General features: G+C 48.2%; 1 protein-coding gene across 8 annotated transcripts in view; it reads right to left on the reverse strand.

Annotated features, from left to right (window-relative positions):
* Window positions 1–12,428, reverse strand: part of PPP1R12B (protein phosphatase 1 regulatory subunit 12B) — a 202,072-nt gene that overhangs the window by 38,818 nt on the left and 150,826 nt on the right. The gene's annotated exons all lie outside the window — the stretch shown is intronic.

Here is a 12,428-nt window from a genome sequence, read left to right on the forward strand (position 1 = left end):
GAAATGGGGTTGGTCTGAAGAACACAGGTTGAAAAGTTTATAAAGGGGTCCTGATTCACTTGTAACCTAAAAAACTCCTTAGGAGGACTGAAGAATTCTACCACAAACCACAATTGTACTGTGTCTAAAAGGCCAGCTATCTTGGGGGTTCAGATCTATGAATCTTATGTTCTAAATCCTACTTATGGGGCATTCCCTGGTGGTCCAGTGGATAGGACTTGGTGCATTTGCTGCCGAGGGCCCGGGTTCGATCCCTGGTCGGGGAACTAAGACCCTGCTTGCTGCGTGGTGTGGCCGAATTAAAAAACATACAATAAAAACCCTACTTTGTAGCTACTCCCATCTGTAAGAGTGAGTTTTACTCTATTAGACCCCTTCACTTAGAAAAGAAATACTGATGTAACATTCCCACAGCAAGACTGGCTGCGGGAAGGCTGGGGTGAGAAGGACGAGAACCTCGTTCACGACGCAGACCCCTCAACCAGACGGCGGGAGCGATTCTGATAAGCACAGTTCCCGGGCTGCCTCTGCGAGGCACGCGCAGTGGTTGCATCCCCGTGGGCGATGGGGGAAGGAAGCGGACAGCCTGCTTAGTACTGCTCTGTTCCTCTTCACCTCTTACCTCTGCTTCTCGGCGGCACTGACGGCGGCGAAGCCCTTCAAGTTGTACAGAGTGCTTTAGCGTGCACGGTCTCACCTGGTGCTCTCACCTGTGCTGAAAAGCACTATCATCTCACAGGCGAGGGGACAGGCTCTCAGGGGCTGCGAGCCCGGGCAGAAGACACACAGCCAGTAAGAGGGCGCAAAACACAACGGCCCCTCGAAGGGTCTGAAAAGACCGGCCAGTTCAAATCCTTCAGGGAGGTGCTGCCTATTTGAGACACTCACAGGAACACGTCAGAAACTGAGGAACAGAGAAAAATTCTCCAGAAAGTTTCACCCAAGCTCTTTCTTTTGTTCACTTGTTCTTTTATATATTTAGCTTTTTTCTCCAACAGGTACTTGTTGTTTCCTTTCTTACTGAAGAGACATTAACTCCCCTGAGAACATCAAAGTAGCCTTCACATCCCAGTGAAGGTAAACGTGGGTGGAACTGTTCGTGGTCACAGTCTTGTGCCTTCTGGTTACATCACTATCTAGCTTTCAGGCAGTACCACGTTTCCAGTACCGTTCCCACGTCAGGGAGCCAGAGATGAAAACAATCTGCATTTCCCTCCACACTGGCCTGGCGCAGAGCGTAACATTCTGACCCGGGCACACATGACAGCCCAGCAGGCTGCTTATCAGACAACCAGCCTGGAGGAAGAGCACAGAATAACAAGGAATCGCTCTCTTCTTTTCTTCCCCAACTGAGGGTCCGGTATATTCTTTCTAAAGTTAAGGTCTAGTAACCAAGGAGCCTGGTAAACGAACTCTCCGGAGTGAGAGCTACGCAAACAGCCATCTGTTTGGAAAATACTCTATTTCCGACAGGCAGGAGAGAACGTTGGGTTCATGTTTTATTTCTTCCAGGTAAGGTAGAGAAAAAAGTTCCTAAACTTTAGGAGGTTCTTTGTTATAACTGAATGAAGAGTCCCGGGCAGACAGCTCAACAGAATCTCCAATAAACCTAAGAACCAGCAGACACAGGGGTTCTCCCAAAGTCTCCTCCAGCGGGGTCTTCTTAGTATGGAAATTAATGAGCCAGCTGAGTGATTTCTCACTCTTCCTCTTATATTTTAGCCCAAGCAAGTTAAACGTTACGGTTTAGGAGCGATGATGCGTGGTACAACGCCCCCCAGTGAGGACCCCCAAAGCATCAGCAGGCCAGCACACCGCCCTGTGGTTCCGGAAGGGTGTGGGCTTGGGGGTCAGGCAGCCTGCGCTGAAATCCAACCCCTGCTTCACTGTCCGACGTGATCAACATGCTTTACCCTCACTCAATCTTATTCGGCTCGCTTCAAAAACGGTAAAATAAGGCCTGTCCTGCAGAGTTGTTCTACAATTTAGGCCTAATGTCTATGCAGTGCCGAGCATATGGATGTGCTCAATACAGGGGATTTATCACCAAAGTGCTGATCGACACGCACACACATCTAGAAAACACACGCAAGGATCTAAACGAAAATCTGAAGCGAAGAGCTCAGATGACGGTTAGTAAACAGCGACTGAATGAAGACAGAATCTCCTTTCCAAATGCTTTAGGGAAGAACCTACCTTGTTCCCTCCTTCCCAGTCCTCTTTCTTGGAAGGCAATGCCCTAGTGTAAGGGAAGGTGCAGCCATGAGGCAGGAGCCCGGCCTAGTCGGGGGCCTGAAGACAGAGGGGGTTAGGGGTTAGGGTTGGGGGTTAGGGTTAGGTTTCGGGGTTAGGAAGCAATAGGCTCCTCACTGGTGGAGAAGCCTTTGCACAATCAGTGCCCAGGCCACTGTTTCTAAATGCCACTCTCCGCTAGTGGCGAGGGGGTTCCCTGGAGAAATGGCTGTTGATTCCAGAGTTGGGGGAGGAAAGCAAATGAGCCTGGGTCTCTTGTGTCAGGAAGAAGAAAAGCACTCAGACGAGGATGGGGGCGTGACAGAAGGACACACAGACCTGCTTAAAAAGCCAAACCTGGGACAGTCAGATCATCAAAATAAGTAAGAGTAACAAGTAAAAACCCACTGAGGGAAACAGGAATTCATAAGCACACTCTAATACAAATAAAGGAATGACAAAACAGAGGAGGAGAGAAAGCTCTTCCTTACACTAGAATGCCTACCAATGAATGTAAAAGGAGTAATCAAATTAGATAAATATCCCCATTTGGGAAATGTCACTGGAAAATCAGTTCAAGAAAGAAACATTAATGGATGCCAAAACTAGTGGGTAAAAGCAGGATGAGAAGCTGGATTTTGCGTAATCTCAAAGTATCACCTCATAAAATGCTAATCACTAAGGAAGAAAATGGGACTTCCCTGTGGCGACACCGTCCTAACCAAGGGACTCAGGGTCAGTGCCCCCAGGAGTGGACAGACCGTCAGGGCAGCAAGAGAAGAGCCAAGTGTCACTTCTGAGACGTTGTGTAAAACATGCAGAAACAGGCCTGCTTCTGAGGCAAAGCAGCCCACACCCAGGGGTACACGCAGGCCTCTCGCCTTCTAAATGCCAAGGTCGTGAGAACCAAGGAGAGAGGAAGGTCAGACTGGAGCCTTCTGCCACGAAGGGCCTTACTGGGACAACTGGTGATGTTTTAATGTGGTCTCTGGGTGAAGGGTTTACAGTTCTTTGTACTATTCTTGAAATACTGCTACAGATGTGAAACTGTTTCAAAGTAAAAAGTTAAAACGACCCACTTCTCTCATCATACTAGGGTACGAGCGGTGTGAATGAGGTAACTTCTTTTAACCCCAGAGGACTTCGGAGAGCGGGTCTCGTCACAGAGGGATTCGGCCACAGGCTCGGCAGAGAACCGGGCTTGTGAGCGGACGCAGGTGTCGTCTCACAAGCAGAGCAGCTCCGCGTGCGCTCCGGAGCGGAGGGGCGCTCCCGGCACACGACTCCTTCCGTGCGTCCCGGCTCGCAGTCAAACAGCTTGAAAGGCAAGACTGCAGCCAGCGCAAGTCCTTTCCCAGTGAGAAGGGCACAGCGGTCCCTAGTCCCCGAGCTACCAAACTGGCGGAGGACGCGTGCTCTGAACCACAGTCCTCCCAGGGTCACACTGCTGGGTCAGGGGAGTCTGCAAACACTACGGAAGTCACCGCTCTTCAAACAAAATTTGGGGTTTGGCAGACAGATACCATCACAAGTCAGGAGAGAAAGCTTTTTTATCATGGGGGCTACAATTCCCAGAATCGCCACTGCATCCGACGGTCAGCATTTCACCACACAAACACTCAGGACATCCACGCGGACCCCGCACGTGCCCTGTGGCCGGGGGCACGAATGGAGACTCCTCGCGTGTCCCGGAAGGGCTTCAGCCAGAGGAACCAGCACAGCCCTTCCAGCGTCTTGAGAAAGGAACATCTGGGATTCCAACTCACTCTTTCCTAAAAGAAGAACGTGATTCCCCGCCTTCCCCAGTGAGCTGACAATTCCAGATCGACTGTGTTCATCACCAGAGGAAGAGCAGACGGCAGCTGCCTCTGTCTTCAGAATCTGTGAGCAGATGACATTTGGGGCATCGTACGTGACATGATTATTACACTCACAGAAAAACATCTTAGTTATGCTGCTTGCTGTATTTGCCACTCAACAGAGACCACTAGCCTGCAGAAGGGGTCCTGATGTTTACCCAGACTAGATCAAAGTGCTTAAATATATATATATTTAAAAACCTTCATCTAGTAAAGATTTTGAATAAGACAAAGACGGAAGAGTATTTAAGGGAGGAGAGAAGTTGAAGGCACAGGTGAAACAACAGACAGGTTAGAAAGAATATTTACTCTTTGGTTCATGGCCAAACTAATTTTTTAATTCCTGAGGGTAGAATATACAAATATAAATGTGTGTGCAATGGAAGAGGGTGGGGATACCGGCAAAACTGTGTATCAAATACGAACAACTGCTAAAAATAATCCTCATAATTAGATTGTAAAACCCAAACAGACTTCATTTTATCGTGCTACATATAACCTCTCAGAATTGGTTACTTTCAAAATTAAAGTTATCTGAAACTAGCTTCACAATCTCACATGGTCCCCATCTACATCTTTCAAGTTCTTTTGTTACAAAAAAGAACACAGGACTGCAGAATAAAGTTCCGGAGTGCTCTGGCCAAGGGGGTCAGAAAAGAGCCTCTCTGTTAGCACTTGTGAGCGTTGCAGCTGAGCCTAAGTATGAGACATTTAAGTCAATAAGCAAATGTTGTAAGACTTTAGCCAGAAGTGTAAGGCCTAGATTTTTCTGAAGGTCCCTAACCTGAAACCCTATCATCTAGAACTGCAATCTTTCAAGTTGTTTTTTTTTGTTTTTTTTGGGGGGGGGCACAAAGCCAACAGAATGCGTTATCATTGCCCATTTCTTCAGATACAGAAGGGCAGGAAAGTTCCTTCTGGAAGGTGAGCATGGCTTCCAACAAGGTCTTCAAGGCCCCAAGGGAGTTTGTCAAAAGTCTGGCAGACATTACCTAGTATTTCAAAAATTTTGCTGCTGCTTCCTGCAAATCAATTTTTTGGGGGTAACTAGGTTATAAACTTCTGAGAAGACACAATACACAATATTTTAGTTCAGATTTAGGGAAGAAGGTAATGAGTCAAGTATTAACAATTAAGAACTATAAATAGTTCAAGATCCCTGTTCCTCCTTTTGGAACTAAGAGTTTGCAATAGAACAATCATTTTCAGGCCTATGTATGAATATGAGGGCCAAATAAAATATTTTTATTTTTAACCGTCAACTGACCCTTTGCTTCCTTCAACCCATCAGACACTACTGAGTGCTAACTCAACAAACTTACTAAACAAACAAGCTCTTTTCATTTAAAGGAGACCGTCGGCAGCACACGGCCCAGTCAGGAGAAGCTCCATGGGTTTATCCTGCTGTTTTCATTCCTGGGCACCTAGAGGGGCACGAGCACCGCGGGGGGAAGGGAAGAGGGAGGAGCTCTGAAGGAAGCAGCAAGTTCTCTGCCACTTGTCCCCTTCTCTTCCCACTTCCCCATCTTAATCCTCAGCCTTAATTTGCGTGAGGTGAAGCTCTCCCCTCCTCCGGGGGTGGGGGGACAGTGGTGACAACTCACCTCCAGCGACTCTTGCACAGACGCTCCTGAGCGAGGAGGACGTATCAGGGGTCTCACCACAAAACTAACCTCCTACCCTCAACCGCTCCTTTGAAAGGAATCCTTCCCGAGAGAAAAGTCAGTCTTCATTCCACACACAAGGACACGCAGAGCCAAGAAGCCATGCAGTTCTTTCCACTAGATGAAGGGCTTTGGACATGTGCCCTTTATGAAAAAGCAACAAAAGCTAAAAATCAGAGCGACAAAGTGCATCCGCTACAAGGACGCGAGAGCCCTGAGGCCGAGGCAGGAGCAGGGGAGGACCTGCGTGCTGCCTGGCAGGAGCCGACCTTCAGCAGGTGCTCCCACTCTCGCTCTCGCACACTTGAACAGTCACGTCCCAGTGTCATCAACGTTTAAATCCCAGAAACCCACTTCAGGGTAAGGGATTATACAGGCCTCTTAAGAAAATCTTTCTGCAAGCCTGTCCTAGAACTGGTTTATGGGTTTAGTTTTGCAATTAAATTTAAATTTAGCAACAGCTAAAAAAGGCAAAACAGAAGTGGAAAGCTACCCCCTTTTCATGTGAGTAACTCACAGCAGCTTTTCCCCGCTGCCACTTTTCTTCGGCCACACAGGACAGAACAGCAGGAGAGTAAGAAGGGGCGGTGCAGAACCTCAGCAGAGGCTCTCAAGGGTGGAGGTGGGAGTGGAGGCAAGACCTCCACAGGGTCCCCTGGAAGTACGTGGGGACACGGTGCCCAGGACGACTGGGGCGTGCGGTCAGCACCCAGTAGGGCAGGGTCGGGAATGCCGATGTCAGACTATGTTCCAGACAGGCCGGCACAATAAAGAAGTACTCTGCCAGAATGCTCACGGTGCCTCGACGAGAAAGAAACGCTTGAACTGATCAGAAACACTATCAGGGCAAATTAAAATCTTTAGCTTAAAAAGTAGCCAAGAGGGCTCTCTATAGGTTATATGGCTGCTTAAACACTGGATGAGTAGAGAAAAAGAGTATGACTTATCCGAAACTTCTGTTAAAGCTGTAACTCTTCGGTAAAGTTAAGAGTTATTCCATAAAGTTGTTTATCTCAATAAGTTGTTTTAAAAAGTCAAGGAGAGGCTTCCCTGGTGGCGTAGTGGTTGAGAATCTGCCTGCCAATGCAGGGGACACGGGTTTGAGCCCTGGTCTGGGAAGATCCCACATGCCGCGGAGCAACTAGGCCCGTGAGCCACAACTACTGAGCCTGCGCATCTGGAGCCTGTGCTCTGCAACAAGAGAGGCTGCGACAGTGAGAGGCCTGCGCACCGCAATGAAGAGTGGCCCCCGCTCGCCGCAACTAGAGAAAGCCCTCACACAGAAACGAAGACCCAACACAGCCAAAAATAAATAAAAATAAATAAATAAATTTATAAAAAAAAAAGTCAAGGAGAAAGATGCTGAATAATACATTTTCATAGTACCATATAATATTTAATTACATTTTAGAGTAACGTTTAAAAGAAACCCGTTTAACGCGTGTTTAATTTGTGATATTTAGGTTGTGCTTATAATCAGTATGTCAGGCAAAACATACTACCACCGAGTGGCAGTGTACCTAAAATTTAGGCTCAAGTGTTTGGATGAAGACGAAACCTACAACTTAAAAGTTATAAAATCAGAGAACCACAATGAGCTATGAGGAGCAGCAGCCTACACAAATAAACTTTAAAAACGAACGTCCAGAAATTCTATTTTAAGTTCAAGTTTTCTGTCATCAACTGGATTTATTTTTTAAATACTTTGGTCATTTTCTTTAAAGGCTGTAATTTTGGCTGAATGCTCCATCAGGGGGTAAGGAAAAACAATTACTTCTCATTATTAGTAATGGCAGAGTCTTAAGGGAAAAGGTCCTTCCTAAGAAAAACGATTTACGCATCCGGTTCGTGGAGAAACGTGAATGTTTCAACCGATCCTCACAGTTGTGGGCTTACTGTTGGTCCGGAACTAAGCCTGCTCCATTCATCTGGGTTTACTGAGAAGACTCCCTCCTTAGCGTTAAAAATGTATAGAAACTCAACACCTGTTCTTCCTGTAACAGCGCAGATCCTGGAGCAGCACAAGGACCTTCCCGGCCCCAGCGAACCGCACGCAGGCTTCCCGCCTCAGATGCCGCTGATGCCTACGGTGTGAACGCCTGTCCAAATGCTTTGTGAGTTGTTTGGGGCGTCTACATGTGCTTTACGTCCATGCTCTCAGTTAAAAGTGCTTTAAAACAGCTGAAGATGAAAGATGCCATTGCACCATTGGGGTTAGTTTCTAATCCTCTCATCTCTCTTATGCTCAAATTATTTTCTTCTGTGCCAAATGAACCCTCCAAATACCCCACTTTCCTTTCTCTCTCTCATTTCCACTGGACAACAGTTTGCTCCTTCACTAGGGTTCTGCAGGGAAGGTTTAAGCTTTGGTTCTGGCTAAAAAATACAGCCGTGACTCAGAAAATGACATAAAAGTTTCTCCCTGTGCCTAAGACACTGGAGATACCCCCCAAAAGTGAATCATTAGAGAGAAAAAGTTGAAAGAAAAAGCCTTTCATAGAGCACTATTTTTGTCCAGATTACGTCGGCCAATGGCAGGTAAGGAACAGTCTGCGTCCTACGTAGTAGGAAGTGCACTTCACTCCCTACCGTGATGTCACCTGGTAGCACAGCTGGTGCTCTGCCGTCGGGGAGAGCGGGGGCCGGGAACAAGTCGCGGGGCCTGTCCTCTCTGTCCCCCCATGGCAAGGCCCATGCATCCCACCCAGACACGCCCCTCAGAGGCAGACAGCGCTGCAAGGTGTGGCGCTGCACGCGCGTCCCCCCCAAGAAACACAGCCGTGCGTGCGGCCAACGGGACAGTGTGCGGACCAAACTGACATGGCCGTGGGTGCCTGCAGTGCAGCGCAGGACGCAGGAGAGAACCACGCTCCGTGCTGACAGGGCACACACGGCGTCCAGGGACACAGAGTGGACGTCTGGGTGTCCCGGGCGCTGTCCTCGGCCCTCGGTGTGACGCGTGTCATGTGACACGGGGGCTGCTCAAGCAGGATGCTGATAACTGTGGTCCTGGAGTCAATCTCTGTACGTGCTGGTAGCACATGTTTACACAAACTGAAACGCCCCACCCTCTCCACGCCCCAGACCACCGGTGACCCCGCTGTCTCACAAACGCGCGCTTGGTCCTAACACAGACAGAGTGACAGTAAACACAACCCATCACTAAACCTGGGATCACAGTTCCAAGGGCAAAGCGAGCCTGCTCGACTCCTCAAGGGGTCACGAGGCCGATGTCCACAGGGGGACCCTTGGGCCACCAGGCGTGACTGGCCGGGCGCCTTCGTTGTCCGGTGCTGCCTGGCCTCGGGACGGGCGGACTCTGGCTTGTGGTCCTGCCCCAGGCCTCAGTAGCCCTCGTTGTCCCTGAACAACTTGGAGGCAAGACGATTTCGTGTGGATTCTGGTTTCCTTTTTATTCTCTGAAACGGTTGATAAAGGACAAATCTCCTTTATGCGTGTTCCTTGAAGGTTTGGTAAAATCTCCCCTCAAATTAGTTCGGGCCTGGTGCCTTTGGCCCAAGGTTGGAGTGTGGTGGTTAAAGTATTATACAATTTCCTTTAATGGTTATCGGGCTTTTCTGTTTTCCTATTTCTTCTTGAGTAATTTTGATATTTTATATTTTCCCAGAAAAGTATCTGCTTAAACTTAAGTTTTCATGCTTACTGTCATAATGCTGTTCAAAAGCATGTCTTGGACTTCCCTGGTGGCGCAGTGGTTGAGAGTCTGCCTGCCAATGCAGGGGACACGGGTTCGAGCCCTGGTCTGGGAAGATCCCACATGCCACGGAGCAACTAGGCCCGTGAGCCACAACTACTGAGCCTGCGCGTCTGGAGCCTGTGCTCCGCAAGAGAGGCCGCGACAGTGAGAGGCCCGCGCACCGCGATGAAGAGTGGCCCCCGCTTGCCGAAACTAGAGAAAGCCCTCGCACAGAAACGAAGACCCAACACAGCCATAAATAAATAAATTTAAAAAAAAAGCATGTCTTATGATTAAACTGTTTTCTCTCTAATTCTGTCCCCCTTTCCTTTCCTGATACTGTTCATACCTACTGCCCACCCCACCCCCTGCCCCCCATCAGCTGGTCAAAGGTTTATTTTATAAGTTTTTTCAAAGAATCAGCTTTTGGTTTTACCAATCATCTGTACTGCTATTTTGTTTTTGGTTCATTCATTTCTGCTCTTTATTTTATTTCATCCTTTCTACTTTATTTGGGCGTACTCTGTTCTCTTCCCAGCATCTTGAGTTTGAAAGCTTGGCTCATTTGTTTTCATTCTTTCTTATTTTCAAATATTTTCAACCATATCTCTGCATTTCAGGGTATAGCTTTCTCTCTTTTAACTACTCCTACAAGATCTAATGCGAAGTAATCTCACTCTAAATATCTTCTAATTCTCATTATAATTATCTCCTTAACCCATGTAGTATTTAGAAGGGAGTTTTTGTTTCCAAAATACTCTTTTCTTGTCCCACTATCTCTTCATTGTTGTTACAAAACCCTGTAACCCTGCTGCGATCTCGATTTTGCCCCCCACGCCTGTCTCTCCTGCCCTCTCAGGAGTGACCCTGAGCTGTCCCTCACTGTGAGGGACTGTCCACTGTCTCAGGCCCACCAAGTCCTCCACTCCCTCCTCACCTAGTGTGAGTGCAAAGGTCCACTGTTATGCTACTGTTCCCCCGCTCTCCCTGCACTGCACGCAGCAAAACCACGACCTCATTTAAATTAGACTTTCTGCCTACGCTGCCACTGTAACTACGCCACTGCAAGTGGCCGGGAGAAAAATACACAGCCACGCTCATCGGCCTCATTTTAAATTCACTCCCTTGAACCTGGGTGGACCGCACGCTGCCAGGCGCACAGACACCCCCAGGCCACGCGCCTTCCTGGGCAGCAATCTCACCCACTTCGGCGTATTCTTCTCGGGCTGCTGGTCCACTTTCGATTTCACTCAGACAAGAACCACCCCAGGCCACGTTTACCCGCAGTCGCCGGGCCCTCCCCTGCTGCACCTGCCCACAGGCTTGGCGTGCTGGTCTGGAGTCGACCTCGCAGCTCGGACCCCGCCCTTGCGGACAGCCCTCCACCAGGGCACTGTGCTTCCTTCCGCCCAGGTCACCATTCTGTTCTGCCCTGGTTTGCTCCCTCCCCGCTCATTGCCATCAGCCAGCACGCAGCTACTTCCCCCGTCTCCCCTGGAGCTGTGCCAAAGCACCCTTCTCTGGACCCTGTCTCCCCTGGAGCTGTCACTCCATGTCTCTGCCCCCTCTGCTGAAAAACTTGTTTTTAAAAAATGACTCTTCTCAATGTTTCTAACTTCTCTCCCCCCACTGCGTCTGAAAACCCCTGCGATCGGCCTTTCTGTCCCACAATGCCACCAGAACTAGTCTTACCAAGGTCCCCGCTGACCTCCACGTTGACAGACTCACTGGTCAGTCCTTTGTCTTCATCAGCTCGACCCATCAGGAACACTTAATACCATGGTAACCGCTTCCTTCTCCGTACGTTCTTTTCATTGACACTGGAAAGGACACTGCCACTTCCTGGGTCTCCTCCTGCCCACTGGCTGGTACCCCCGGTTCCCCCTGAGTGGGGAGCGGGCCAGGCTCAGTCCTTGGCCCTCTCCTGTCTAAACTGCCTTTCCATCACCTCATAGTCTCATGGCTTTAAATATCATCCAAATGCTCCACAGACGCCACATATCTGACTGCCCAATCTTCCAGCTAGACGTCTATAGAGACCTCAAACTCAACAGATCCCACCCTGAATTCCTGCTTTTCCTCCCCAACCTGCTTCAGCTGCAGACTTCCCATGTCAGCTGACGGCAACTCTATCCTTCCAATTGTTCAGGCCAAAGACCTTGGGGTCAGCCAAGGCTGCTCTTTCCCTGACATACCGTACATCCAGAATATTTTCTTTCCCACTGAGGTATAGTTCATGTACAATATAAGTTTCCAGTGTACAACATAGTGATTTACAATTTTTAAAGGTTACATTCCATTTATAGTTATAATAAAATATTGGCTATATTCCCTGTGCTGTACAATATACCCTTGTACCTTATTTATTTTATACATTGTAGTTTGTACCTCTTAATCCCCTACCCCAATATTCCCCTCCCCCTTCCCTCACCCCACTGGTAACCACTAGTTTGTTCTCTGTATCTATGAGACTGTTTCTTTTTTGTTATACCCACTAGCTTTATTTTTTAGACTCCACACATAAGTGAAACCACATGGTGCTTTTCTTTGTCTGACTTACTTCACTTAGCATAATGCCTTCCAGTCCATCTAGGTTGTTGTAAAGAGCAAAATTTCCTTCTCTGTGGCTGAGTACTATTCCATTGCATATATGCATCACATCTTCTTTATCCCCTCACCTGTTCACAGACACTGATGTGGCTTCCATATGTTGGCAATTGTAAATAATGCTGTTATGAAAACTGGGGTGCATTATCTTTTCAAATTAGTGTTTTTGTTTTCTTTGGATGTATACCCAGGAGCAAAGTTGCTGGGTCATATGGTAGTTCTATTCTTAGTATTTTGAGGAACCTCCATACTGTTTTCCACATTGGCTGTACCAATTTACATTCCCATGAACAGTGTAGGGGGGTTCCCTTTTCTCCAGATCCTCACCAACGTTATTTGTGTTCTTTTCGATGACAGCCATTGTGACAG

The sequence above is a fragment of the Balaenoptera physalus genome (assembly GCF_965194825.1).
Source record: "Balaenoptera physalus genome assembly, chromosome: 1".
Classification (NCBI taxonomy): domain Eukaryota; kingdom Metazoa; phylum Chordata; class Mammalia; order Artiodactyla; family Balaenopteridae; genus Balaenoptera; species Balaenoptera physalus.